Source organism: Schistocerca serialis, unplaced genomic scaffold (genome assembly GCF_023864345.2).
Source record: "Schistocerca serialis cubense isolate TAMUIC-IGC-003099 unplaced genomic scaffold, iqSchSeri2.2 HiC_scaffold_1074, whole genome shotgun sequence".
Classification (NCBI taxonomy): domain Eukaryota; kingdom Metazoa; phylum Arthropoda; class Insecta; order Orthoptera; family Acrididae; genus Schistocerca; species Schistocerca serialis.
In genome coordinates this window covers 27,973-52,473 of record NW_026047266.1, presented here as the reverse complement: position 1 = coordinate 52,473, position 24,501 = coordinate 27,973, and the positions used below count along the sequence as shown (strand labels likewise).

Genomic DNA, 24,501 nt, shown 5'->3' with positions numbered 1-24,501 from the left:
TTGCGGGCAATGAGTGCATCTGCCTTCGACACAGGAGACATTACACGCTTGGCAGCTGTGGGATTGGAACCCACGCCTCCGAAGAGAATGGTGCCTGACACCAGCGCCTTAGACCGCTCGGCCACGCTACCTACACAACACGCGCGTCACAAGAGCTGCGTCCTACCCCACGAGAACACACCGCAACGGCACAAAAATGAGACGTAAAAAGTGGCAACGGTGGGATTCGAACCCACGCCTCCGAAGAGACTGGTGCCTAAAACCAGCGCCTTAGACCGCTCGGCCACGTTACCGTTGCAGCAGCAGCGGCAAAACGTTTCCTTTGTACTACAAAGATCACTTCGAAATGGAAGTATCTTGGCATGTATTTCCACTGCTCTCCCACTGGAAGCGTCCCTTTAGGCCATCCACAGCAAGAAAAAGCCGTGCCCGCCGCATGGTAGCGACGCCACTTGTCTGTAGCTGTCGCAGTTAAGGAGAAAGCGTCAAGAGACGTTTTCGTGCCGTGACCAGGTTTCGAACCTGGGCTTTCCGTAACCACTAAATTATCGTAGCTGTAACTGTCAGGCGGAGCTAGAATGCTCCATGTGTCAAACATATGTGAGCTCAAGGAGGTTACACTTGAAGAAAAAGCGGCAGGTTAACGCGATCACAGCGAAACCCCCGACAGCTACAGGACTCGAAACCGCGCCAACAGAGAGACTGGTGCCTTAAACCAGCGCCTTAAAGCGCTCGGCCACGCTACATGCGCTGCTTGGTGCGCCAGTGTTCCTAGCATTTGTACAAACAGTGCACGCCACAGCTTCCTGTTCTGCTGGGACTGGCTGCTCATCCATCGCACTTCAAACAACTGCCCTTTTCGACTACAGAGAGCAGCGGACGTCTGCGCTCTGGGAGGCGACATTACGTGTTGGGGATGAAGTGGTAGTGCAAACTGCGGCCTGCGGAACACGAGTGAAAAAATCAAGAGAGTACTGTCATTTCGAGTACTCGTCATTGCAACGGCAGCAAGGCAAAACTTTCAAAATTGCCGTGACCAGAATTCGAACCTGGGTTATTGCGGCCACAACGCAATGTCCTAACCACTAGACGATCACGGCCATGGCCACGGAGGCGCCCGCGAAGGCAGCTGGCTGGAATGCAAGTGGCGATACCCAGCAAAGCCTAGGCCAAGGTGTACGCCACAGCAGTGTCAGACACGGTCTCCATCACATGTATACGAGCAAATGAACGTGCCTGCGCTGTCAGGACACTAACTACAGTGGTTAGCTGCATTCACCTCCGTGGCAATGTCTTGCAGTCCCCCAAGCCTCTTGACTACAGGTATGTGGCTGGATAACAAGTGGATAGACGCTTCATCTCTCTCGCCGTCAGGTGTTGCCGTGAATCATACTTAACGTAGCTTTCTGCACGCGTCAGCGTAGCGTCAGTCGAGCAAAGTCGAGACAAGTCGCATAAGAGGAGCAACAAAAACGCGCAATTCCGGTACCGGGAATCGAACCCGGGCCTCCTGGGTGAGAGCCAGGTATCCTAGCCACTAGACCACACCGGATAACGACGGCAGTGCTCTTTCCAGCGAACGCAGCAGCCACGCACGGTTAACTGACGACAACTGTAAAAAATCCACTCTCTCGCGTTATAGAACGGCGTGCTCCGGACGCATTTCGTGGAGACGAACGCCAGCAATGATGAGAGCAAAAGGTGCCTACAAATGCTGTCGTTGCACCACGCACTGTTCTACGACCATTCACCAAGCAGACGCTCACGCCTTGTTGTGCTGCTTCCTTTGCGGGCAATGAGTGCATCTGCCTTCGACACAGGAGACATTACACGCTTGGCAGCTGTGGGATTGGAACCCACGCCTCCGAAGAGAATGGTGCCTGACACCAGCGCCTTAGACCGCTCGGCCACGCTACCTACACAACACGCGCGTCACAAGAGCTGCGTCCTACCCCACGAGAACACACCGCAACGGCACAAAAATGAGACGTAAAAAGTGGCAACGGTGGGATTCGAACCCACGCCTCCGAAGAGACTGGTGCCTAAAACCAGCGCCTTAGACCGCTCGGCCACGTTACCGTTGCAGCAGCAGCGGCAAAACGTTTCCTTTGTACTACAAAGATCACTTCGAAATGGAAGTATCTTGGCATGTATTTCCACTGCTCTCCCACTGGAAGCGTCCCTTTAGGCCATCCACAGCAAGAAAAAGCCGTGCCCGCCGCATGGTAGCGACGCCACTTGTCTGTAGCTGTCGCAGTTAAGGAGACAGCGTCAAGAGACGTTTTCGTGCCGTGACCAGGTTTCGAACCTGGGCTTTCCGTAACCACTAAATTATCGTAGCTGTAACTGTCAGGCGGAGCTAGAATGCTCCATGTGTCAAACATATGTGAGCTCAAGGAGGTTACACTTGAAGAAAAAGCGGCAGGTTAACGCGATCACAGCGAAACCCCCGACAGCTACAGGACTCGAAACCGCGCCAACAGAGAGACTGGTGCCTTAAACCAGCGCCTTAAAGCGCTCGGCCACGCTACATGCGCTGCTTGGTGCGCCAGTGTTCCTAGCATTTGTACAAACAGTGCACGCCACAGCTTCCTGTTCTGCTGGGACTGGCTGCTCATCCATCGCACTTCAAACAACTGCCCTTTTCGACTACAGAGAGCAGCGGACGTCTGCGCTCTGGGAGGCGACATTACGTGTTGGGGATGAAGTGGTAGTGCAAACTGCGGCCTGCGGAACACGAGTGAAAAAATCAAGAGAGTACTGTCATTTCGAGTACTCGTCATTGCAACGGCAGCAAGGCAAAACTTTCAAAATTGCCGTGACCAGAATTCGAACCTGGGTTATTGCGGCCACAACGCAATGTCCTAACCACTAGACGATCACGGCCATGGCCACGGAGGCGCCCGCGAAGGCAGCTGGCTGGAATGCAAGTGGCGATACCCAGCAAAGCCTAGGCCAAGGTGTACGCCACAGCAGTGTCAGACACGGTCTCCATCACATGTATACGAGCAAATGAACGTGCCTGCGCTGTCAGGACACTAACTACAGTGGTTAGCTGCATTCACCTCCGTGGCAATGTCTTGCAGTCCCCCAAGCCTCTTGACTACAGGTATGTGGCTGGATAACAAGTGGATAGACGCTTCATCTCTCTCGCCGTCAGGTGTTGCCGTGAATCATACTTAACGTAGCTTTCTGCACGCGTCAGCGTAGCGTCAGTCGAGCAAAGTCGAGACAAGTCGCATAAGAGGAGCAACAAAAACGCGCAATTCCGGTACCGGGAATCGAACCCGGGCCTCCTGGGTGAGAGCCAGGTATCCTAGCCACTAGACCACACCGGATAACGACGGCAGTGCTCTTTCCAGCGAACGCAGCAGCCACGCACGGTTAACTGACGACAACTGTAAAAAATCCACTCTCTCGCGTTATAGAACGGCGTGCTCCGGACGCATTTCGTGGAGACGAACGCCAGCAATGATGAGAGCAAAAGGTGCCTACAAATGCTGTCGTTGCACCACGCACTGTTCTACGACCATTCACCAAGCAGACGCTCACGCCTTGTTGTGCTGCTTCCTTTGCGGGCAATGAGTGCATCTGCCTTCGACACAGGAGACATTACACGCTTGGCAGCTGTGGGATTGGAACCCACGCCTCCGAAGAGAATGGTGCCTGACACCAGCGCCTTAGACCGCTCGGCCACGCTACCTACACAACACGCGCGTCACAAGAGCTGCGTCCTACCCCACGAGAACACACCGCAACGGCACAAAAATGAGACGTAAAAAGTGGCAACGGTGGGATTCGAACCCACGCCTCCGAAGAGACTGGTGCCTAAAACCAGCGCCTTAGACCGCTCGGCCACGTTACCGTTGCAGCAGCAGCGGCAAAACGTTTCCTTTGTACTACAAAGATCACTTCGAAATGGAAGTATCTTGGCATGTATTTCCACTGCTCTCCCACTGGAAGCGTCCCTTTAGGCCATCCACAGCAAGAAAAAGCCGTGCCCGCCGCATGGTAGCGACGCCACTTGTCTGTAGCTGTCGCAGTTAAGGAGACAGCGTCAAGAGACGTTTTCGTGCCGTGACCAGGTTTCGAACCTGGGCTTTCCGTAACCACTAAATTATCGTAGCTGTAACTGTCAGGCGGAGCTAGAATGCTCCATGTGTCAAACATATGTGAGCTCAAGGAGGTTACACTTGAAGAAAAAGCGGCAGGTTAACGCGATCACAGCGAAACCCCCCGACAGCTACAGGACTCGAAACCGCGCCAACAGAGAGACTGGTGCCTTAAACCAGCGCCTTAAAGCGCTCGGCCACGCTACATGCGCTGCTTGGTGCGCCAGTGTTCCTAGCATTTGTACAAACAGTGCACGCCACAGCTTCCTGTTCTGCTGGGACTGGCTGCTCATCCATCGCACTTCAAACAACTGCCCTTTTCGACTACAGAGAGCAGCGGACGTCTGCGCTCTGGGAGGCGACATTACGTGTTGGGGATGAAGTGGTAGTGCAAACTGCGGCCTGCGGAACACGAGTGAAAAAATCAAGAGAGTACTGTCATTTCGAGTACTCGTCATTGCAACGGCAGCAAGGCAAAACTTTCAAAATTGCCGTGACCAGAATTCGAACCTGGGTTATTGCGGCCACAACGCAATGTCCTAACCACTAGACGATCACGGCCATGGCCACGGAGGCGCCCGCGAAGGCAGCTGGCTGGAATGCAAGTGGCGATACCCAGCAAAGCCTAGGCCAAGGTGTACGCCACAGCAGTGTCAGACACGGTCTCCATCACATGTATACGAGCAAATGAACGTGCCTGCGCTGTCAGGACACTAACTACAGTGGTTAGCTGCATTCACCTCCGTGGCAATGTCTTGCAGTCCCCCAAGCCTCTTGACTACAGGTATGTGGCTGGATAACAAGTGGATAGACGCTTCATCTCTCTCGCCGTCAGGTGTTGCCGTGAATCATACTTAACGTAGCTTTCTGCACGCGTCAGCGTAGCGTCAGTCGAGCAAAGTCGAGACAAGTCGCATAAGAGGAGCAACAAAAACGCGCAATTCCGGTACCGGGAATCGAACCCGGGCCTCCTGGGTGAGAGCCAGGTATCCTAGCCACTAGACCACACCGGATAACGACGGCAGTGCTCTTTCCAGCGAACGCAGCAGCCACGCACGGTTAACTGACGACAACTGTAAAAAATCCACTCTCTCGCGTTATAGAACGGCGTGCTCCGGACGCATTTCGTGGAGACGAACGCCAGCAATGATGAGAGCAAAAGGTGCCTACAAATGCTGTCGTTGCACCACGCACTGTTCTACGACCATTCACCAAGCAGACGCTCACGCCTTGTTGTGCTGCTTCCTTTGCGGGCAATGAGTGCATCTGCCTTCGACACAGGAGACATTACACGCTTGGCAGCTGTGGGATTGGAACCCACGCCTCCGAAGAGAATGGTGCCTGACACCAGCGCCTTAGACCGCTCGGCCACGCTACCTACACAACACGCGCGTCACAAGAGCTGCGTCCTACCCCACGAGAACACACCGCAACGGCACAAAAATGAGACGTAAAAAGTGGCAACGGTGGGATTCGAACCCACGCCTCCGAAGAGACTGGTGCCTAAAACCAGCGCCTTAGACCGCTCGGCCACGTTACCGTTGCAGCAGCAGCGGCAAAACGTTTCCTTTGTACTACAAAGATCACTTCGAAATGGAAGTATCTTGGCATGTATTTCCACTGCTCTCCCACTGGAAGCGTCCCTTTAGGCCATCCACAGCAAGAAAAAGCCGTGCCCGCCGCATGGTAGCGACGCCACTTGTCTGTAGCTGTCGCAGTTAAGGAGACAGCGTCAAGAGACGTTTTCGTGCCGTGACCAGGTTTCGAACCTGGGCTTTCCGTAACCACTAAATTATCGTAGCTGTAACTGTCAGGCGGAGCTAGAATGCTCCATGTGTCAAACATATGTGAGCTCAAGGAGGTTACACTTGAAGAAAAAGCGGCAGGTTAACGCGATCACAGCGAAACCCCCGACAGCTACAGGACTCGAAACCGCGCCAACAGAGAGACTGGTGCCTTAAACCAGCGCCTTAAAGCGCTCGGCCACGCTACATGCGCTGCTTGGTGCGCCAGTGTTCCTAGCATTTGTACAAACAGTGCACGCCACAGCTTCCTGTTCTGCTGGGACTGGCTGCTCATCCATCGCACTTCAAACAACTGCCCTTTTCGACTACAGAGAGCAGCGGACGTCTGCGCTCTGGGAGGCGACATTACGTGTTGGGGATGAAGTGGTAGTGCAAACTGCGGCCTGCGGAACACGAGTGAAAAAATCAAGAGAGTACTGTCATTTCGAGTACTCGTCATTGCAACGGCAGCAAGGCAAAACTTTCAAAATTGCCGTGACCAGAATTCGAACCTGGGTTATTGCGGCCACAACGCAATGTCCTAACCACTAGACGATCACGGCCATGGCCACGGAGGCGCCCGCGAAGGCAGCTGGCTGGAATGCAAGTGGCGATACCCAGCAAAGCCTAGGCCAAGGTGTACGCCACAGCAGTGTCAGACACGGTCTCCATCACATGTATACGAGCAAATGAACGTGCCTGCGCTGTCAGGACACTAACTACAGTGGTTAGCTGCATTCACCTCCGTGGCAATGTCTTGCAGTCCCCCAAGCCTCTTGACTACAGGTATGTGGCTGGATAACAAGTGGATAGACGCTTCATCTCTCTCGCCGTCAGGTGTTGCCGTGAATCATACTTAACGTAGCTTTCTGCACGCGTCAGCGTAGCGTCAGTCGAGCAAAGTCGAGACAAGTCGCATAAGAGGAGCAACAAAAACGCGCAATTCCGGTACCGGGAATCGAACCCGGGCCTCCTGGGTGAGAGCCAGGTATCCTAGCCACTAGACCACACCGGATAACGACGGCAGTGCTCTTTCCAGCGAACGCAGCAGCCACGCACGGTTAACTGACGACAACTGTAAAAAATCCACTCTCTCGCGTTATAGAACGGCGTGCTCCGGACGCATTTCGTGGAGACGAACGCCAGCAATGATGAGAGCAAAAGGTGCCTACAAATGCTGTCGTTGCACCACGCACTGTTCTACGACCATTCACCAAGCAGACGCTCACGCCTTGTTGTGCTGCTTCCTTTGCGGGCAATGAGTGCATCTGCCTTCGACACAGGAGACATTACACGCTTGGCAGCTGTGGGATTGGAACCCACGCCTCCGAAGAGAATGGTGCCTGACACCAGCGCCTTAGACCGCTCGGCCACGCTACCTACACAACACGCGCGTCACAAGAGCTGCGTCCTACCCCACGAGAACACACCGCAACGGCACAAAAATGAGACGTAAAAAGTGGCAACGGTGGGATTCGAACCCACGCCTCCGAAGAGACTGGTGCCTAAAACCAGCGCCTTAGACCGCTCGGCCACGTTACCGTTGCAGCAGCAGCGGCAAAACGTTTCCTTTGTACTACAAAGATCACTTCGAAATGGAAGTATCTTGGCATGTATTTCCACTGCTCTCCCACTGGAAGCGTCCCTTTAGGCCATCCACAGCAAGAAAAAGCCGTGCCCGCCGCATGGTAGCGACGCCACTTGTCTGTAGCTGTCGCAGTTAAGGAGACAGCGTCAAGAGACGTTTTCGTGCCGTGACCAGGTTTCGAACCTGGGCTTTCCGTAACCACTAAATTATCGTAGCTGTAACTGTCAGGCGGAGCTAGAATGCTCCATGTGTCAAACATATGTGAGCTCAAGGAGGTTACACTTGAAGAAAAAGCGGCAGGTTAACGCGATCACAGCGAAACCCCCGACAGCTACAGGACTCGAAACCGCGCCAACAGAGAGACTGGTGCCTTAAACCAGCGCCTTAAAGCGCTCGGCCACGCTACATGCGCTGCTTGGTGCGCCAGTGTTCCTAGCATTTGTACAAACAGTGCACGCCACAGCTTCCTGTTCTGCTGGGACTGGCTGCTCATCCATCGCACTTCAAACAACTGCCCTTTTCGACTACAGAGAGCAGCGGACGTCTGCGCTCTGGGAGGCGACATTACGTGTTGGGGATGAAGTGGTAGTGCAAACTGCGGCCTGCGGAACACGAGTGAAAAAATCAAGAGAGTACTGTCATTTCGAGTACTCGTCATTGCAACGGCAGCAAGGCAAAACTTTCAAAATTGCCGTGACCAGAATTCGAACCTGGGTTATTGCGGCCACAACGCAATGTCCTAACCACTAGACGATCACGGCCATGGCCACGGAGGCGCCCGCGAAGGCAGCTGGCTGGAATGCAAGTGGCGATACCCAGCAAAGCCTAGGCCAAGGTGTACGCCACAGCAGTGTCAGACACGGTCTCCATCACATGTATACGAGCAAATGAACGTGCCTGCGCTGTCAGGACACTAACTACAGTGGTTAGCTGCATTCACCTCCGTGGCAATGTCTTGCAGTCCCCCAAGCCTCTTGACTACAGGTATGTGGCTGGATAACAAGTGGATAGACGCTTCATCTCTCTCGCCGTCAGGTGTTGCCGTGAATCATACTTAACGTAGCTTTCTGCACGCGTCAGCGTAGCGTCAGTCGAGCAAAGTCGAGACAAGTCGCATAAGAGGAGCAACAAAAACGCGCAATTCCGGTACCGGGAATCGAACCCGGGCCTCCTGGGTGAGAGCCAGGTATCCTAGCCACTAGACCACACCGGATAACGACGGCAGTGCTCTTTCCAGCGAACGCAGCAGCCACGCACGGTTAACTGACGACAACTGTAAAAAATCCACTCTCTCGCGTTATAGAACGGCGTGCTCCGGACGCATTTCGTGGAGACGAACGCCAGCAATGATGAGAGCAAAAGGTGCCTACAAATGCTGTCGTTGCACCACGCACTGTTCTACGACCATTCACCAAGCAGACGCTCACGCCTTGTTGTGCTGCTTCCTTTGCGGGCAATGAGTGCATCTGCCTTCGACACAGGAGACATTACACGCTTGGCAGCTGTGGGATTGGAACCCACGCCTCCGAAGAGAATGGTGCCTGACACCAGCGCCTTAGACCGCTCGGCCACGCTACCTACACAACACGCGCGTCACAAGAGCTGCGTCCTACCCCACGAGAACACACCGCAACGGCACAAAAATGAGACGTAAAAAGTGGCAACGGTGGGATTCGAACCCACGCCTCCGAAGAGACTGGTGCCTAAAACCAGCGCCTTAGACCGCTCGGCCACGTTACCGTTGCAGCAGCAGCGGCAAAACGTTTCCTTTGTACTACAAAGATCACTTCGAAATGGAAGTATCTTGGCATGTATTTCCACTGCTCTCCCACTGGAAGCGTCCCTTTAGGCCATCCACAGCAAGAAAAAGCCGTGCCCGCCGCATGGTAGCGACGCCACTTGTCTGTAGCTGTCGCAGTTAAGGAGACAGCGTCAAGAGACGTTTTCGTGCCGTGACCAGGTTTCGAACCTGGGCTTTCCGTAACCACTAAATTATCGTAGCTGTAACTGTCAGGCGGAGCTAGAATGCTCCATGTGTCAAACATATGTGAGCTCAAGGAGGTTACACTTGAAGAAAAAGCGGCAGGTTAACGCGATCACAGCGAAACCCCCGACAGCTACAGGACTCGAAACCGCGCCAACAGAGAGACTGGTGCCTTAAACCAGCGCCTTAAAGCGCTCGGCCACGCTACATGCGCTGCTTGGTGCGCCAGTGTTCCTAGCATTTGTACAAACAGTGCACGCCACAGCTTCCTGTTCTGCTGGGACTGGCTGCTCATCCATCGCACTTCAAACAACTGCCCTTTTCGACTACAGAGAGCAGCGGACGTCTGCGCTCTGGGAGGCGACATTACGTGTTGGGGATGAAGTGGTAGTGCAAACTGCGGCCTGCGGAACACGAGTGAAAAAATCAAGAGAGTACTGTCATTTCGAGTACTCGTCATTGCAACGGCAGCAAGGCAAAACTTTCAAAATTGCCGTGACCAGAATTCGAACCTGGGTTATTGCGGCCACAACGCAATGTCCTAACCACTAGACGATCACGGCCATGGCCACGGAGGCGCCCGCGAAGGCAGCTGGCTGGAATGCAAGTGGCGATACCCAGCAAAGCCTAGGCCAAGGTGTACGCCACAGCAGTGTCAGACACGGTCTCCATCACATGTATACGAGCAAATGAACGTGCCTGCGCTGTCAGGACACTAACTACAGTGGTTAGCTGCATTCACCTCCGTGGCAATGTCTTGCAGTCCCCCAAGCCTCTTGACTACAGGTATGTGGCTGGATAACAAGTGGATAGACGCTTCATCTCTCTCGCCGTCAGGTGTTGCCGTGAATCATACTTAACGTAGCTTTCTGCACGCGTCAGCGTAGCGTCAGTCGAGCAAAGTCGAGACAAGTCGCATAAGAGGAGCAACAAAAACGCGCAATTCCGGTACCGGGAATCGAACCCGGGCCTCCTGGGTGAGAGCCAGGTATCCTAGCCACTAGACCACACCGGATAACGACGGCAGTGCTCTTTCCAGCGAACGCAGCAGCCACGCACGGTTAACTGACGACAACTGTAAAAAATCCACTCTCTCGCGTTATAGAACGGCGTGCTCCGGACGCATTTCGTGGAGACGAACGCCAGCAATGATGAGAGCAAAAGGTGCCTACAAATGCTGTCGTTGCACCACGCACTGTTCTACGACCATTCACCAAGCAGACGCTCACGCCTTGTTGTGCTGCTTCCTTTGCGGGCAATGAGTGCATCTGCCTTCGACACAGGAGACATTACACGCTTGGCAGCTGTGGGATTGGAACCCACGCCTCCGAAGAGAATGGTGCCTGACACCAGCGCCTTAGACCGCTCGGCCACGCTACCTACACAACACGCGCGTCACAAGAGCTGCGTCCTACCCCACGAGAACACACCGCAACGGCACAAAAATGAGACGTAAAAAGTGGCAACGGTGGGATTCGAACCCACGCCTCCGAAGAGACTGGTGCCTAAAACCAGCGCCTTAGACCGCTCGGCCACGTTACCGTTGCAGCAGCAGCGGCAAAACGTTTCCTTTGTACTACAAAGATCACTTCGAAATGGAAGTATCTTGGCATGTATTTCCACTGCTCTCCCACTGGAAGCGTCCCTTTAGGCCATCCACAGCAAGAAAAAGCCGTGCCCGCCGCATGGTAGCGACGCCACTTGTCTGTAGCTGTCGCAGTTAAGGAGACAGCGTCAAGAGACGTTTTCGTGCCGTGACCAGGTTTCGAACCTGGGCTTTCCGTAACCACTAAATTATCGTAGCTGTAACTGTCAGGCGGAGCTAGAATGCTCCATGTGTCAAACATATGTGAGCTCAAGGAGGTTACACTTGAAGAAAAAGCGGCAGGTTAACGCGATCACAGCGAAACCCCCGACAGCTACAGGACTCGAAACCGCGCCAACAGAGAGACTGGTGCCTTAAACCAGCGCCTTAAAGCGCTCGGCCACGCTACATGCGCTGCTTGGTGCGCCAGTGTTCCTAGCATTTGTACAAACAGTGCACGCCACAGCTTCCTGTTCTGCTGGGACTGGCTGCTCATCCATCGCACTTCAAACAACTGCCCTTTTCGACTACAGAGAGCAGCGGACGTCTGCGCTCTGGGAGGCGACATTACGTGTTGGGGATGAAGTGGTAGTGCAAACTGCGGCCTGCGGAACACGAGTGAAAAAATCAAGAGAGTACTGTCATTTCGAGTACTCGTCATTGCAACGGCAGCAAGGCAAAACTTTCAAAATTGCCGTGACCAGAATTCGAACCTGGGTTATTGCGGCCACAACGCAATGTCCTAACCACTAGACGATCACGGCCATGGCCACGGAGGCGCCCGCGAAGGCAGCTGGCTGGAATGCAAGTGGCGATACCCAGCAAAGCCTAGGCCAAGGTGTACGCCACAGCAGTGTCAGACACGGTCTCCATCACATGTATACGAGCAAATGAACGTGCCTGCGCTGTCAGGACACTAACTACAGTGGTTAGCTGCATTCACCTCCGTGGCAATGTCTTGCAGTCCCCCAAGCCTCTTGACTACAGGTATGTGGCTGGATAACAAGTGGATAGACGCTTCATCTCTCTCGCCGTCAGGTGTTGCCGTGAATCATACTTAACGTAGCTTTCTGCACGCGTCAGCGTAGCGTCAGTCGAGCAAAGTCGAGACAAGTCGCATAAGAGGAGCAACAAAAACGCGCAATTCCGGTACCGGGAATCGAACCCGGGCCTCCTGGGTGAGAGCCAGGTATCCTAGCCACTAGACCACACCGGATAACGACGGCAGTGCTCTTTCCAGCGAACGCAGCAGCCACGCACGGTTAACTGACGACAACTGTAAAAAATCCACTCTCTCGCGTTATAGAACGGCGTGCTCCGGACGCATTTCGTGGAGACGAACGCCAGCAATGATGAGAGCAAAAGGTGCCTACAAATGCTGTCGTTGCACCACGCACTGTTCTACGACCATTCACCAAGCAGACGCTCACGCCTTGTTGTGCTGCTTCCTTTGCGGGCAATGAGTGCATCTGCCTTCGACACAGGAGACATTACACGCTTGGCAGCTGTGGGATTGGAACCCACGCCTCCGAAGAGAATGGTGCCTGACACCAGCGCCTTAGACCGCTCGGCCACGCTACCTACACAACACGCGCGTCACAAGAGCTGCGTCCTACCCCACGAGAACACACCGCAACGGCACAAAAATGAGACGTAAAAAGTGGCAACGGTGGGATTCGAACCCACGCCTCCGAAGAGACTGGTGCCTAAAACCAGCGCCTTAGACCGCTCGGCCACGTTACCGTTGCAGCAGCAGCGGCAAAACGTTTCCTTTGTACTACAAAGATCACTTCGAAATGGAAGTATCTTGGCATGTATTTCCACTGCTCTCCCACTGGAAGCGTCCCTTTAGGCCATCCACAGCAAGAAAAAGCCGTGCCCGCCGCATGGTAGCGACGCCACTTGTCTGTAGCTGTCGCAGTTAAGGAGACAGCGTCAAGAGACGTTTTCGTGCCGTGACCAGGTTTCGAACCTGGGCTTTCCGTAACCACTAAATTATCGTAGCTGTAACTGTCAGGCGGAGCTAGAATGCTCCATGTGTCAAACATATGTGAGCTCAAGGAGGTTACACTTGAAGAAAAAGCGGCAGGTTAACGCGATCACAGCGAAACCCCCGACAGCTACAGGACTCGAAACCGCGCCAACAGAGAGACTGGTGCCTTAAACCAGCGCCTTAAAGCGCTCGGCCACGCTACATGCGCTGCTTGGTGCGCCAGTGTTCCTAGCATTTGTACAAACAGTGCACGCCACAGCTTCCTGTTCTGCTGGGACTGGCTGCTCATCCATCGCACTTCAAACAACTGCCCTTTTCGACTACAGAGAGCAGCGGACGTCTGCACTCTGGGAGGCGACATTACGTGTTGGGGATGAAGTGGTAGTGCAAACTGCGGCCTGCGGAACACGAGTGAAAAAATCAAGAGAGTACTGTCATTTCGAGTACTCGTCATTGCAACGGCAGCAAGGCAAAACTTTCAAAATTGCCGTGACCAGAATTCGAACCTGGGTTATGGCCACAACGCAATGTCCTAACCACTAGACGATCACGGCCATGGCCACGGAGGCGCCCGCGAAGGCAGCTGGCTGGAATGCAAGTGGCGATACCCAGCAAAGCCTAGGCCAAGGTGTGCGCCACAGCAGTGTCAGACACGGTCTCCATCACATGTATACGAGCAAATGAACGTGCCTGCGCTGTCAGGACACTAACTACAGTGGTTAGCTGCATTCACCTCCGTGGCAATGTCTTGCAGTCCCCCAAGCCTCTTGACTACAGGTATGTGGCTGGATAACAAGTGGATAGACGCTTCATCTCTCTCGCCGTCAGGTGTTGCCGTGAATCATACTTAACGTAGCTTTCTGCACGCGTCAGCGTAGCGTCAGTCGAGCAAAGTCGAGACAAGTCGCATAAGAGGAGCAACAAAAACGCGCAATTCCGGTACCGGGAATCGAACCCGGGCCTCCTGGGTGAGAGCCAGGTATCCTAGCCACTAGACCACACCGGATAACGACGGCAGTGCTCTTTCCAGCGAACGCAGCAGCCACGCACGGTTAACTGACGACAACTGTAAAAAATCCACTCTCTCGCGTTATAGAACGGCGTGCCCCGGACGCATTTCGTGGAGACGAACGCCAGCAATGATGAGAGCAAAAGGTGCCTACAAATGCTGTCGTTGCACCACGCACTGTTCTACGACCATTCACCAAGCAGACGCTCACGCCTTGTTGTGCTGCTTCCTTTGCGGGCAATGAGTGCATCTGCCTTCGACACAGGAGACATTACACGCTTGGCAGCTGTGGGATTGGAACCCACGCCTCCGAAGAGAATGGTGCCTGACACCAGCGCCTTAGACCGCTCGGCCACGCTACCTACACAACACGCGCGTCACAAGAGCTGCGTCCTACCCCACGAGAACACACCGCAACGGCACAAAAATGAGACGTAAAAAGTGGCAACGGTGGGATTCGAACCCACGCCTCCGAAGAGACTGGTGCCTAAAACCAGCGCCTTAGACCGTTCGGCCACGTTACCGTTGCAGCAGCAGCGGCAAAACGTTTCCTTTGTACTACAAAGATCACTTCGAAATGGAAGTATCTTGGCATGTATTTCCACTGCTCTCCCACTGGAAGCGTCCCTTTAGGCCATCCACAGCAAGAAAAAGCCGTGCCCGCCGCATGGTAGCGACGCCACTTGTCTGTAGCTGTCGCAGTTAAGGAGACAGCGTCAAGAGACGTTTTCGTGCCGTGACCAGGTTTCGAACCTGGGCTTTCCGTAACCACTAAATTATCGTAGCTGTAACTGTCAGGCGGAGCTAGAATGCTCCATGTGTCAAACATATGTGAGCTCAAGGAGGTTACACTTGAAGAAAAAGCGGCAGGTTAACGCGATCACAGCGAAACCCCCGACAGCTACAGGACTCGAAACCGCGCCAACAGAGAGACTGGTGCCTTAAACCAGCGCCTTAAAGCGCTCGGCCACGCTACATGCGCTGCTTGGTGCGCCAGTGTTCCTAGCATTTGTACAAACAGTGCACGCCACAGCTTCCTGTTCTGCTGGGACTGGCTGCTCATCCATCGCACTTCAAACAACTGCCCTTTTCGACTACAGAGAGCAGCGGACGTCTGCGCTCTGGGAGGCGACATTACGTGTTGGGGATGAAGTGGTAGTGCAAACTGCGGCCTGCGGAACACGAGTGAAAAAAATCAAGAGAGTACTGTCATTTCGAGTACTCGTCATTGCAACGGCAGCAAGGCAAAACTTTCAAAATTGCCGTGACCAGGATTCGAACCTGGGTTATTGCGGCCACAACGCAATGTCCTAACCACTAGACGATCACGGCCATGGCCACGGAGGCGCCCGCGAAGGCAGCTGGCTGGAATGCAAGTGGCGATACCCAGCAAAGCCTAGGCCAAGGTGTGCGCCACAGCAGTGTCAGACACGGTCTCCATCACATGTATACGAGCAAATGAACGTGCCTGCGCTGTCAGGACACTAACTACAGTGGTTAGCTGCATTCACCTCCGTGGCAATGTCTTGCAGTCCCCCAAGCCTCTTGACTACAGGTATGTGGCTGGATAACAAGTGGATAGACGCTTCATCTCTCTCGCCGTCAGGTGTTGCCGTGAATCATACTTAACGTAGCTTTCTGCACGCGTCAGCGTAGCGTCAGTCGAGCAAAGTCGAGACAAGTCGCATAAGAGGAGCAACAAAAACGCGCAATTCCGGTACCGGGAATCGAACCCGGGCCTCCTGGGTGAGAGCCAGGTATCCTAGCCACTAGACCACACCGGATAACGACGGCAGTGCTCTTTCCAGCGAACGCAGCAGCCACGCACGGTTAACTGACGACAACTGTAAAAAATCCACTCTCTCGCGTTATAGAACGGCGTGCTCCGGACGCATTTCGTGGAGACGAACGCCAGCAATGATGAGAGCAAAAGGTGCCTACAAATGCTGTCGTTGCACCACGCACTGTTCTACGACCATTCACCAAGCAGACGCTCACGCCTTGTTGTGCTGCTTCCTTTGCGGGCAATGAGTGCATCTGCCTTCGACACAGGAGACATTACACGCTTGGCAGCTGTGGGATTGGAACCCACGCCTCCGAAGAGAATGGTGCCTGACACCAGCGCCTTAGACCGCTCGGCCACGCTACCTACACAACACGCGCGTCACAAGAGCTGCGTCCTACCCCACGAGAACACACCGCAACGGCACAAAAATGAGACGTAAAAAGTGGCAACGGTGGGATTCGAACCCACGCCTCCGAAGAGACTGGTGCCTAAAACCAGCGCCTTAGACCGCTCGGCCACGTTACCGTTGCAGCAGCAGCGGCAAAACGTTTCCTTTGTACTACAAAGATCACTTCGAAATGGAAGTATCTTGGCATGTATTTCCACTGCTCTCCCACTGGAAGCGTCCCTTTAGGCCATCCACAGCAAGAAAAAGCCGTGCCCGCCGCATGGTAGCGACGCCACTTGTCTGTAGCTGTCGCAGTTAAGGAGACAGCGTCAAGAGACGTTTTCGTGCCGTGACCAGGTTTCGAACCTGGGCTTTCCGTAACCACTAAATTATCGTAGCTGTAACTGTCAGGCGGAGCTAGAATGCTCCATGTGTCAAACATATGTGAGCTCAAGGAGGTTACACTTGAAGAAAAAGCGGCAGGTTAACGCGATCACAGCGAAACCCCCGACAGCTACAGGACTCGAAACCGCGCCAACAGAGAGACTGGTGCCTTAAACCAGCGCCTTAAAGCGCTCGGCCACGCTACATGCGCTGCTTGGTGCGCCAGTGTTCCTAGCATTTGTACAAACAGTGCACGCCACAGCTTCCTGTTCTGCTGGGACTGGCTGCTCATCCATCGCACTTCAAACAACTGCCCTTTTCGACTACAGAGAGCAGCGGACGTCTGCGCTCTGGGAGGCGACATTACGTGTTGGGGATGAAGTGGTAGTGCAAACTGCGGCCTGCGGAACACGAGTGAAAAAAATCAAGAGAGTACTGTCATTTCGAGTACTCGTCATTGCAACGGCAGCAAGGCAAAACTTTCAAAATTGCCGTGACCAGGATTCGAACCTGGGTTATTGCGGCCACAACGCAATGTCCTAACCACTAGACGATCACGGCCATGGCCACGGAGGCGCCCGCGAAGGCAGCTGGCTGGAATGCAAGTGGCGATACCCAGCAAAGCCTAGGCCAAGGTGTACGCCACAGCAGTGTCAGACACGGTCTCCATCACATGTATACGAGCAAATGAACGTGCCTGCGCTGTCAGGACACTAACTACAGTGGTTAGCTGCATTCACCTCCGTGGCAATGTCTTGCAGTCCCCCAAGCCTCTTGACTACAGGTATGTGGCTGGATAACAAGTGGATAGACGCTTCATCTCTCTCGCCGTCAGGTGTTGCCGTGAATCATACTTAACGTAGCTTTCTGCACGCGTCAGCGTAGCGTCAGTCGAGCAAAGTCGAGACAAGTCGCATAAGAGGAGCAACAAAAACGCGCAATTCCGGTACCGGGAATCGAACCCGGGCCTCCTGGGTGAGAGCCAGGTATCCTAGCCACTAGACCACACCGGATAACGACGGCAGTGCTCTTTCCAGCGAACGCAGCAGCCACGCACGGTTAACTGACGACAACTGTAAAAAATCCACTCTCTCGCGTTATAGAACGGCGTGCTCCGGACGCATTTCGTGGAGACGAACGCCAGCAATGATGAGAGCAAAAGGTGCCTACAAATGCTGTCGTTGCACCACGCACTGTTCTACGACCATTCACCAAGCAGACGCTCACGCCTTGTTGTGCTGCTTCCTTTGCGGGCAATGAGTGCATCTGCCTTCGACACAGGAGACATTACACGCTTGGCAGCTGTGGGATTGGAACCCACGCCTCCGAAGAGAATGGTGCCTGACACCAGCGCCTTAGACCGCTCGGCCACGCTACCTACACAACACGCGCGTCACAAGAGCTGCGTCCTACCCCACGAGAACACACCGCAACGGCACAAAAATGAGACGTAAAAAGTGGCAACGGTGGGATTCGAACCCACGCCTCCGAAGAGACTGGTGCCTAAAACCAGCGCCTTAGACCGCTCGGCCACGTTACCGTTGCAGCAGCAGCGGCAAAACGTTTCCTTTGTACTACAAAGATCACTTCGAAATGGAAGTATCTTGGCATGTATTTCCACTGCTCTCCCACTGGAAGCGTCCCTTTAGGCCATCCACAGCAAGAAAAAGCCGTGCCCGCCGCATGGTAGCGACGCCACTTGTCTGTAGCTGTCGCAGTTAAGGAGACAGCGTCAAGAGACGTTTTCGTGCCGTGACCAGGTTTCGAACCTGGGCTTTCCGTAACCACTAAATTATCGTAGCTGTAACTGTCAGGCGGAGCTAGAATGCTCCATGTGTCAAACATATGTGAGCTCAAGGAGGTTACACTTGAAGAAAAAGCGGCAGGTTAACGCGATCACAGCGAAACCCCCGACAGCTACAGGACTCGAAACCGCGCCAACAGAGAGACTGGTGCCTTAAACCAGCGCCTTAAAGCGCTCGGCCACGCTACATGCGCTGCTTGGTGCGCCAGTGTTCCTAGCATTTGTACAAACAGTGCACGCCACAGCTTCCTGTTCTGCTGGGACTGGCTGCTCATCCATCGCACTTCAAACAACTGCCCTTTTCGACTACAGAGAGCAGCGGACGTCTGCGCTCTGGGAGGCGACATTACGTGTTGGGGATGAAGTGGTAGTGCAAACTGCGGCCTGCGGAACACGAGTGAAAAAAATCAAGAGAGTACTGTCATTTCGAGTACTCGTCATTGCAACGGCAGCAAGGCAAAACTTTCAAAATTGCCGTGACCAGGATTCGAACCTGGGTTATTGCGGCCACAACGCAATGTCCTAACCACTAGACGATCACGGCCATGGCCACGGAGGCGCCCGCGAAGGCAGCTGGCTGGAATGCAAGTGGCGATACCCAGCAAAGCCTAGGCCAAGGTGTACGCCACAGCAGTGTCAGACACGGTCTCCATCACATGTATACGAGCAAATGAACGTGCCTGCGCTGTCAGGACACTAACTACAGTGGTTAGCTGCATTCACCTCCGTGGCAATGTCTTGCAGTCCCCCAAGCCTCTTGACTACAGGTATGTGGCTGGATAACAAGTGGATAGACGCTTCATCTCTCTCGCCGTCAGGTGTTGCCGTGAATCATACTTAACGTAGCTTTCTGCACGCGTCAGCGTAGCGTCAGTCGAGCAAAGTCGAGACAAGTCGCATAAGAGGAGCAACAAAAACGCGCAATTCCGGTACCGGGAATCGAACCCGGGCCTCCTGGGTGAGAGCCAGGTATCCTAGCCACTAGACCACACCGGATAACGACGGCAGTGCTCTTTCCAGCGAACGCAGCAGCCACGCACGGTTAACTGACGACAACTGTAAAAAATCCACTCTCTCGCGTTATAGAACGGCGTGCTCCGGACGCATTTCGTGGAGACGAACGCCAGCAATGATGAGAGCAAAAGGTGCCTACAAATGCTGTCGTTGCACCACGCACTGTTCTACGACCATTCACCAAGCAGACGCTCACGCCTTGTTGTGCTGCTTCCTTTGCGGGCAATGAGTGCATCTGCCTTCGACACAGGAGACATTACACGCTTGGCAGCTGTGGGATTGGAACCCACGCCTCCGAAGAGAATGGTGCCTGACACCAGCGCCTTAGACCGCTCGGCCACGCTACCTACACAACACGCGCGTCACAAGAGCTGCGTCCTACCCCACGAGAACACACCGCAACGGCACAAAAATGAGACGTAAAAAGTGGCAACGGTGGGATTCGAACCCACGCCTCCGAAGAGACTGCTGCCTAAAACCAGCGCCTTAGACCGCTCGGCCACGTTACCGTTGCAGCAGCAGCGGCAAAACGTTTCCTTTGTACTACAAAGATCACTTCGAAATGGAAGTATCTTGGCATGTATTTCCACTGCTCTCCCACTGGAAGCGTCCCTTTAGGCCATCCACAGCAAGAAAAAGCCGTGCCCGCCGCATGGTAGCGACGCCACTTGTCTGTAGCTGTCGCAGTTAAGGAGACAGCGTCAAGAGACGTTTTCGTGCCGTGACCAGGTTTCGAACCTGGGCTTTCCGTAACCACTAAATTATCGTAGCTGTAACTGTCAGGCGGAGCTAGAATGCTCCATGTGTCAAACATATGTGAGCTCAAGGAGGTTACACTTGAAGAAAAAGCGGCAGGTTAACGCGATCACAGCGAAACCCCCGACAGCTACAGGACTCGAAACCGCGCCAACAGAGAGACTGGTGCCTTAAACCAGCGCCTTAAAGCGCTCGGCCACGCTACATGCGCTGCTTGGTGCGCCAGTGTTCCTAGCATTTGTACAAACAGTGCACGCCACAGCTTCCTGTTCTGCTGGGACTGGCTGCTCATCCATCGCACTTCAAACAACTGCCCTTTTCGACTACAGAGAGCAGCGGACGTCTGCGCTCTGGGAGGCGACATTACGTGTTGGGGATGAAGTGGTAGTGCAAACTGCGGCCTGCGGAACACGAGTGAAAAAAATCAAGAGAGTACTGTCATTTCGAGTACTCGTCATTGCAACGGCAGCAAGGCAAAACTTTCAAAATTGCCGTGACCAGGATTCGAACCTGGGTTATTGCGGCCACAACGCAATGTCCTAACCACTAGACGATCACGGCCATGGCCACGGAGGCGCCCGCGAAGGCAGCTGGCTGGAATGCAAGTGGCGATACCCAGCAAAGCCTAGGCCAAGGTGTACGCCACAGCAGTGTCAGACACGGTCTCCATCACATGTATACGAGCAAATGAACGTGCCTGCGCTGTCAGGACACTAACTACAGTGGTTAGCTGCATTCACCTCCGTGGCAATGTCTTGCAGTCCCCCAAGCCTCTTGACTACAGGTATGTGGCTGGATAACAAGTGGATAGACGCTTCATCTCTCTCGCCGTCAGGTGTTGCCGTGAATCATACTTAACGTAGCTTTCTGCACGCGTCAGCGTAGCGTCAGTCGAGCAAAGTCGAGACAAGTCGCATAAGAGGAGCAACAAAAACGCGCAATTCCGGTACCGGGAATCGAACCCGGGCCTCCTGGGTGAGAGCCAGGTATCCTAGCCACTAGACCACACCGGATAACGACGGCAGTGCTCTTTCCAGCGAACGCAGCAGCCACGCACGGTTAACTGACGACAACTGTAAAAAATCCACTCTCTCGCGTTATAGAACGGCGTGCTCCGGACGCATTTCGTGGAGACGAACGCCAGCAATGATGAGAGCAAAAGGTGCCTACAAATGCTGTCGTTGCACCACGCACTGTTCTACGACCATTCACCAAGCAGACGCTCACGCCTTGTTGTGCTGCTTCCTTTGCGGGCAATGAGTGCATCTGCCTTCGACACAGGAGACATTACACGCTTGGCAGCTGTGGGATTGGAACCCACGCCTCCGAAGAGAATGGTGCCTGACACCAGCGCCTTAGACCGCTCGGCCACGCTACCTACACAACACGCGCGTCACAAGAGCTGCGTCCTACCCCACGAGAACACACCGCAACGGCACAAAAATGAGACGTAAAAAGTGGCAACGGTGGGATTCGAACCCACGCCTCCGAAGAGACTGGTGCCTAAAACCAGCGCCTTAGACCGCTCGGCCACGTTACCGTTGCAGCAGCAGCGGCAAAACGTTTCCTTTGTACTACAAAGATCACTTCGAAATGGAAGTATCTTGGCATGTATTTCCACTGCTCTCCCACTGGAAGCGTCCCTTTAGGCCATCCACAGCAAGAAAAAGCCGTGCCCGCCGCATGGTAGCGACGCCACTTGTCTGTAGCTGTCGCAGTTAAGGAGACAGCGTCAAGAGACGTTTTCGTGCCGTGACCAGGTTTCGAACCTGGGCTTTCCGTAACCACTAAATTATCGTAGCTGTAACTGTCAGGCGGAGCTAGAATGCTCCATGTGTCAAACATATGTGAGCTCAAGGAGGTTACACTTGAAGAAAAAGCGGCAGGTTAACGCGATCACAGCGAAACCCCCGACAGCTACAGGACTCGAAACCGCGCCAACAGAGAGACTGGTGCCTTAAACCAGCGCCTTAAAGCGCTCGGCCACGCTACATGCGCTGCTTGGTGCGCCAGTGTTCCTAGCATTTGTACAAACAGTGCACGCCACAGCTTCCTGTTCTGCTGGGACTGGCTGCTCATCCATCGCACTTCAAACAACTGCCCTTTTCGACTACAGAGAGCAGCGGACGTCTGCGCTCTGGGAGGCGACATTACGTGTTGGGGATGAAGTGGTAGTGCAAACTGCGGCCTGCGGAACACGAGTGAAAAAAATCAAGAGAGTACTGTCATTTCGAGTACTCGTCATTGCAACGGCAGCAAGGCAAAACTTTCAAAATTGCCGTGACCAGGATTCGAACCTGGGTTATTGCGGCCACAACGCAATGTCCTAACCACTAGACGATCACGGCCATGGCCACGGAGGCGCCCGCGAAGGCAGCTGGCTGGAATGCAAGTGGCGATACCCAGCAAAGCCTAGGCCAAGGTGTACGCCACAGCAGTGTCAGACACGGTCTCCATCACATGTATACGAGCAAATGAACGTGCCTGCGCTGTCAGGACACTAACTACAGTGGTTAGCTGCATTCACCTCCGTGGCAATGTCTTGCAGTCCCCCAAGCCTCTTGACTACAGGTATGTGGCTGGATAACAAGTGGATAGACGCTTCATCTCTCTCGCCGTCAGGTGTTGCCGTGAATCATACTTAACGTAGCTTTCTGCACGCGTCAGCGTAGCGTCAGTCGAGCAAAGTCGAGACAAGTCGCATAAGAGGAGCAACAAAAACGCGCAATTCCGGTACCGGGAATCGAACCCGGGCCTCCTGGGTGAGAGCCAGGTATCCTAGCCACTAGACCACACCGGATAACGACGGCAGTGCTCTTTCCAGCGAACGCAGCAGCCACGCACGGTTAACTGACGACAACTGTAAAAAATCCACTCTCTCGCGTTATAGAACGGCGTGCTCCGGACGCATTTCGTGGAGACGAACGCCAGCAATGATGAGAGCAAAAGGTGCCTACAAATGCTGTCGTTGCACCACGCACTGTTCTACGACCATTCACCAAGCAGACGCTCACGCCTTGTTGTGCTGCTTCCTTTGCGGGCAATGAGTGCATCTGCCTTCGACACAGGAGACATTACACGCTTGGCAGCTGTGGGATTGGAACCCACGCCTCCGAAGAGAATGGTGCCTGACACCAGCGCCTTAGACCGCTCGGCCACGCTACCTACACAACACGCGCGTCACAAGAGCTGCGTCCTACCCCACGAGAACACACCGCAACGGCACAAAAATGAGACGTAAAAAGTGGCAACGGTGGGATTCGAACCCACGCCTCCGAAGAGACTGGTGCCTAAAACCAGCGCCTTAGACCGCTCGGCCACGTTACCGTTGCAGCAGCAGCGGCAAAACGTTTCCTTTGTACTACAAAGATCACTTCGAAATGGAAGTATCTTGGCATGTATTTCCACTGCTCTCCCACTGGAAGCGTCCCTTTAGGCCATCCACAGCAAGAAAAAGCCGTGCCCGCCGCATGGTAGCGACGCCACTTGTCTGTAGCTGTCGCAGTTAAGGAGACAGCGTCAAGAGACGTTTTCGTGCCGTGACCAGGTTTCGAACCTGGGCTTTCCGTAACCACTAAATTATCGTAGCTGTAACTGTCAGGCGGAGCTAGAATGCTCCATGTGTCAAACATATGTGAGCTCAAGGAGGTTACACTTGAAGAAAAAGCGGCAGGTTAACGCGATCACAGCGAAACCCCCGACAGCTACAGGACTCGAAACCGCGCCAACAGAGAGACTGGTGCCTTAAACCAGCGCCTTAAAGCGCTCGGCCACGCTACATGCGCTGCTTGGTGCGCCAGTGTTCCTAGCATTTGTACAAACAGTGCACGCCACAGCTTCCTGTTCTGCTGGGACTGGCTGCTCATCCATCGCACTTCAAACAACTGCCCTTTTCGACTACAGAGAGCAGCGGACGTCTGCGCTCTGGGAGGCGACATTACGTGTTGGGGATGAAGTGGTAGTGCAAACTGCGGCCTGCGGAACACGAGTGAAAAAAATCAAGAGAGTACTGTCATTTCGAGTACTCGTCATTGCAACGGCAGCAAGGCAAAACTTTCAAAATTGCCGTGACCAGGATTCGAACCTGGGTTATTGCGGCCACAACGCAATGTCCTAACCACTAGACGATCACGGCCATGGCCACGGAGGCGCCCGCGAAGGCAGCTGGCTGGAATGCAAGTGGCGATACCCAGCAAAGCCTAGGCCAAGGTGTACGCCACAGCAGTGTCAGACACGGTCTCCATCACATGTATACGAGCAAATGAACGTGCCTGCGCTGTCAGGACACTAACTACAGTGGTTAGCTGCATTCAC

The 24,501-nt window shown here is 54.1% G+C and overlaps 40 non-coding genes across 40 annotated transcripts; all 40 read right to left on the bottom strand.

Annotated features, from left to right (window-relative positions):
- Positions 1-211: 211 nt before the first annotated feature.
- On the bottom strand, positions 212-293 carry Trnal-uag (transfer RNA leucine (anticodon UAG)). Its single transcript has one exon. It is a non-coding gene; the product is annotated as a tRNA-Leu (tRNA).
- A 735-nt stretch (positions 294-1,028) lies between these two features.
- On the bottom strand, positions 1,029-1,100 carry Trnah-gug (transfer RNA histidin (anticodon GUG)). Its single transcript has one exon. It is a non-coding gene; the product is annotated as a tRNA-His (tRNA).
- A 380-nt stretch (positions 1,101-1,480) lies between these two features.
- Positions 1,481-1,552, bottom strand: Trnae-cuc (transfer RNA glutamic acid (anticodon CUC)). The gene has a single exon. It is a non-coding gene; the product is annotated as a tRNA-Glu (tRNA).
- A 445-nt stretch (positions 1,553-1,997) lies between these two features.
- Trnal-uag (transfer RNA leucine (anticodon UAG)) lies at positions 1,998-2,079 on the bottom strand. The gene has a single exon. It is a non-coding gene; the product is annotated as a tRNA-Leu (tRNA).
- A 735-nt stretch (positions 2,080-2,814) lies between these two features.
- Trnah-gug (transfer RNA histidin (anticodon GUG)) lies at positions 2,815-2,886 on the bottom strand. The gene has a single exon. It is a non-coding gene; the product is annotated as a tRNA-His (tRNA).
- Positions 2,887-3,266: 380 nt separating this feature from the next.
- Positions 3,267-3,338, bottom strand: Trnae-cuc (transfer RNA glutamic acid (anticodon CUC)). The gene has a single exon. It is a non-coding gene; the product is annotated as a tRNA-Glu (tRNA).
- A 445-nt stretch (positions 3,339-3,783) lies between these two features.
- Positions 3,784-3,865, bottom strand: Trnal-uag (transfer RNA leucine (anticodon UAG)). Its single transcript has one exon. It is a non-coding gene; the product is annotated as a tRNA-Leu (tRNA).
- A 736-nt stretch (positions 3,866-4,601) lies between these two features.
- Positions 4,602-4,673, bottom strand: Trnah-gug (transfer RNA histidin (anticodon GUG)). Its single transcript has one exon. It is a non-coding gene; the product is annotated as a tRNA-His (tRNA).
- A 380-nt stretch (positions 4,674-5,053) lies between these two features.
- Trnae-cuc (transfer RNA glutamic acid (anticodon CUC)) lies at positions 5,054-5,125 on the bottom strand. Its single transcript has one exon. It is a non-coding gene; the product is annotated as a tRNA-Glu (tRNA).
- A 445-nt stretch (positions 5,126-5,570) lies between these two features.
- On the bottom strand, positions 5,571-5,652 carry Trnal-uag (transfer RNA leucine (anticodon UAG)). Its single transcript has one exon. It is a non-coding gene; the product is annotated as a tRNA-Leu (tRNA).
- A 735-nt stretch (positions 5,653-6,387) lies between these two features.
- Trnah-gug (transfer RNA histidin (anticodon GUG)) lies at positions 6,388-6,459 on the bottom strand. Its single transcript has one exon. It is a non-coding gene; the product is annotated as a tRNA-His (tRNA).
- Positions 6,460-6,839: 380 nt separating this feature from the next.
- On the bottom strand, positions 6,840-6,911 carry Trnae-cuc (transfer RNA glutamic acid (anticodon CUC)). The gene has a single exon. It is a non-coding gene; the product is annotated as a tRNA-Glu (tRNA).
- A 445-nt stretch (positions 6,912-7,356) lies between these two features.
- Trnal-uag (transfer RNA leucine (anticodon UAG)) lies at positions 7,357-7,438 on the bottom strand. Its single transcript has one exon. It is a non-coding gene; the product is annotated as a tRNA-Leu (tRNA).
- A 735-nt stretch (positions 7,439-8,173) lies between these two features.
- Trnah-gug (transfer RNA histidin (anticodon GUG)) lies at positions 8,174-8,245 on the bottom strand. Its single transcript has one exon. It is a non-coding gene; the product is annotated as a tRNA-His (tRNA).
- A 380-nt stretch (positions 8,246-8,625) lies between these two features.
- Positions 8,626-8,697, bottom strand: Trnae-cuc (transfer RNA glutamic acid (anticodon CUC)). Its single transcript has one exon. It is a non-coding gene; the product is annotated as a tRNA-Glu (tRNA).
- Positions 8,698-9,142: 445 nt separating this feature from the next.
- Positions 9,143-9,224, bottom strand: Trnal-uag (transfer RNA leucine (anticodon UAG)). Its single transcript has one exon. It is a non-coding gene; the product is annotated as a tRNA-Leu (tRNA).
- A 735-nt stretch (positions 9,225-9,959) lies between these two features.
- Trnah-gug (transfer RNA histidin (anticodon GUG)) lies at positions 9,960-10,031 on the bottom strand. Its single transcript has one exon. It is a non-coding gene; the product is annotated as a tRNA-His (tRNA).
- Positions 10,032-10,411: 380 nt separating this feature from the next.
- Positions 10,412-10,483, bottom strand: Trnae-cuc (transfer RNA glutamic acid (anticodon CUC)). Its single transcript has one exon. It is a non-coding gene; the product is annotated as a tRNA-Glu (tRNA).
- Positions 10,484-10,928: 445 nt separating this feature from the next.
- Positions 10,929-11,010, bottom strand: Trnal-uag (transfer RNA leucine (anticodon UAG)). The gene has a single exon. It is a non-coding gene; the product is annotated as a tRNA-Leu (tRNA).
- Positions 11,011-11,745: 735 nt separating this feature from the next.
- Positions 11,746-11,817, bottom strand: Trnah-gug (transfer RNA histidin (anticodon GUG)). Its single transcript has one exon. It is a non-coding gene; the product is annotated as a tRNA-His (tRNA).
- A 380-nt stretch (positions 11,818-12,197) lies between these two features.
- Positions 12,198-12,269, bottom strand: Trnae-cuc (transfer RNA glutamic acid (anticodon CUC)). Its single transcript has one exon. It is a non-coding gene; the product is annotated as a tRNA-Glu (tRNA).
- Positions 12,270-12,714: 445 nt separating this feature from the next.
- Trnal-uag (transfer RNA leucine (anticodon UAG)) lies at positions 12,715-12,796 on the bottom strand. Its single transcript has one exon. It is a non-coding gene; the product is annotated as a tRNA-Leu (tRNA).
- A 1,184-nt stretch (positions 12,797-13,980) lies between these two features.
- Trnae-cuc (transfer RNA glutamic acid (anticodon CUC)) lies at positions 13,981-14,052 on the bottom strand. Its single transcript has one exon. It is a non-coding gene; the product is annotated as a tRNA-Glu (tRNA).
- Positions 14,053-14,497: 445 nt separating this feature from the next.
- Positions 14,498-14,579, bottom strand: Trnal-uag (transfer RNA leucine (anticodon UAG)). The gene has a single exon. It is a non-coding gene; the product is annotated as a tRNA-Leu (tRNA).
- Positions 14,580-15,315: 736 nt separating this feature from the next.
- Trnah-gug (transfer RNA histidin (anticodon GUG)) lies at positions 15,316-15,387 on the bottom strand. The gene has a single exon. It is a non-coding gene; the product is annotated as a tRNA-His (tRNA).
- A 380-nt stretch (positions 15,388-15,767) lies between these two features.
- Trnae-cuc (transfer RNA glutamic acid (anticodon CUC)) lies at positions 15,768-15,839 on the bottom strand. The gene has a single exon. It is a non-coding gene; the product is annotated as a tRNA-Glu (tRNA).
- Positions 15,840-16,284: 445 nt separating this feature from the next.
- Positions 16,285-16,366, bottom strand: Trnal-uag (transfer RNA leucine (anticodon UAG)). Its single transcript has one exon. It is a non-coding gene; the product is annotated as a tRNA-Leu (tRNA).
- A 736-nt stretch (positions 16,367-17,102) lies between these two features.
- On the bottom strand, positions 17,103-17,174 carry Trnah-gug (transfer RNA histidin (anticodon GUG)). Its single transcript has one exon. It is a non-coding gene; the product is annotated as a tRNA-His (tRNA).
- A 380-nt stretch (positions 17,175-17,554) lies between these two features.
- Positions 17,555-17,626, bottom strand: Trnae-cuc (transfer RNA glutamic acid (anticodon CUC)). The gene has a single exon. It is a non-coding gene; the product is annotated as a tRNA-Glu (tRNA).
- A 445-nt stretch (positions 17,627-18,071) lies between these two features.
- Trnal-uag (transfer RNA leucine (anticodon UAG)) lies at positions 18,072-18,153 on the bottom strand. Its single transcript has one exon. It is a non-coding gene; the product is annotated as a tRNA-Leu (tRNA).
- A 736-nt stretch (positions 18,154-18,889) lies between these two features.
- Positions 18,890-18,961, bottom strand: Trnah-gug (transfer RNA histidin (anticodon GUG)). The gene has a single exon. It is a non-coding gene; the product is annotated as a tRNA-His (tRNA).
- Positions 18,962-19,341: 380 nt separating this feature from the next.
- On the bottom strand, positions 19,342-19,413 carry Trnae-cuc (transfer RNA glutamic acid (anticodon CUC)). Its single transcript has one exon. It is a non-coding gene; the product is annotated as a tRNA-Glu (tRNA).
- Positions 19,414-19,858: 445 nt separating this feature from the next.
- Trnal-uag (transfer RNA leucine (anticodon UAG)) lies at positions 19,859-19,940 on the bottom strand. The gene has a single exon. It is a non-coding gene; the product is annotated as a tRNA-Leu (tRNA).
- A 736-nt stretch (positions 19,941-20,676) lies between these two features.
- On the bottom strand, positions 20,677-20,748 carry Trnah-gug (transfer RNA histidin (anticodon GUG)). Its single transcript has one exon. It is a non-coding gene; the product is annotated as a tRNA-His (tRNA).
- A 380-nt stretch (positions 20,749-21,128) lies between these two features.
- Positions 21,129-21,200, bottom strand: Trnae-cuc (transfer RNA glutamic acid (anticodon CUC)). The gene has a single exon. It is a non-coding gene; the product is annotated as a tRNA-Glu (tRNA).
- A 445-nt stretch (positions 21,201-21,645) lies between these two features.
- On the bottom strand, positions 21,646-21,727 carry Trnal-uag (transfer RNA leucine (anticodon UAG)). The gene has a single exon. It is a non-coding gene; the product is annotated as a tRNA-Leu (tRNA).
- A 736-nt stretch (positions 21,728-22,463) lies between these two features.
- Trnah-gug (transfer RNA histidin (anticodon GUG)) lies at positions 22,464-22,535 on the bottom strand. Its single transcript has one exon. It is a non-coding gene; the product is annotated as a tRNA-His (tRNA).
- A 380-nt stretch (positions 22,536-22,915) lies between these two features.
- On the bottom strand, positions 22,916-22,987 carry Trnae-cuc (transfer RNA glutamic acid (anticodon CUC)). Its single transcript has one exon. It is a non-coding gene; the product is annotated as a tRNA-Glu (tRNA).
- Positions 22,988-23,432: 445 nt separating this feature from the next.
- Positions 23,433-23,514, bottom strand: Trnal-uag (transfer RNA leucine (anticodon UAG)). Its single transcript has one exon. It is a non-coding gene; the product is annotated as a tRNA-Leu (tRNA).
- A 736-nt stretch (positions 23,515-24,250) lies between these two features.
- Positions 24,251-24,322, bottom strand: Trnah-gug (transfer RNA histidin (anticodon GUG)). The gene has a single exon. It is a non-coding gene; the product is annotated as a tRNA-His (tRNA).
- Between the last annotated feature and the right edge of the window lie 179 nt (positions 24,323-24,501).